Here is a 984-nt window from a genome sequence, read left to right on the forward strand (position 1 = left end):
AGAGAGAAAGAGCAGGAGGAGGGGCAGAGCAATTGGGAGAATGAGTCTCAAGCAGACTCTGAGTTGAGCGCAGAGCCCTTTTGGTGGGATCGACCCCATGACCCTGAAATCAGGGCCTGAGCTGAAACCAAGAGTCCAACACTTTACCAACTGCACCACAGTAAACCACAGGTTTACACAACTTCTGAAAAATATTTGAGAGCAGCTGCAACTATAGATTTCAACTCTATGATGATTTCTTTGCCCATTCTTTTCTCTCTTTTCATTCCCAAATAATCTCTTTCAGACACAGTTCAGGTAGAATGTAGAATGTATCCATCTCATATTTTGTCCACAGTTCTTTAGGCGAGATCTGCTGTGTCTTGGCCAGGTCCAGTGCTCTCTTAATATGAAATATAAATGTTCTCAGAAAGCCTTCTCAGGGCCTCTTTCATATCATCATTCTCATATAATGTATCATCTTGCATTAACCCCAGTGTGTTGGCCCCTGGAGCATTGTAATACTATTTTCAAATACCCTCCAGCCACCATCTTCATGCTCACCATTTTGAGTTTGTACATTCTTTGTGATTTATAGAGTTTGATCTCATATTCCATTGACTGTACCACGATTTACTTATTCTATGTCAAGGAATATTTGGGTTTTGTGGGCTTTTTTTAAAAGATTTTATTTATTCATGAGAGACACAGGGAGAGGCAGAGACACAGGCAGAGGGAGAAGCAGGCTCCATGCAGGGAGCCCCATGTGGGACTCCATCCCGGGTCTCCAGGATCACACCCCAGGCTGCAGGCGGCACTAAACCGCTGAGCCACCCAGGTTGCCCAGGTTTGTGGGCTTTTAATACCATTCTAATCTCCCTTTAGCTCAGTCTTGTCAAGAAACAATAACCACCTGGATTTGAATGACATTGTTTTTGTTTTCTTATGTTTATCTTTTTTGGTTACTTTCTATTTATGGAAAACTATATTAGCTTTTCTCTTTTT

General features: G+C 42.1%; 1 pseudogene; it reads right to left on the reverse strand.

The window, feature by feature from the left end:
- Positions 1-226: 226 nt before the first annotated feature.
- Positions 227-467, reverse strand: LOC121495140 (annotated as a pseudogene).
- Between the last annotated feature and the right edge of the window lie 517 nt (positions 468-984).

This window comes from Vulpes lagopus, chromosome 7 (genome assembly GCF_018345385.1).
Source record: "Vulpes lagopus strain Blue_001 chromosome 7, ASM1834538v1, whole genome shotgun sequence".
In the NCBI taxonomy this organism is placed as follows: domain Eukaryota; kingdom Metazoa; phylum Chordata; class Mammalia; order Carnivora; family Canidae; genus Vulpes; species Vulpes lagopus.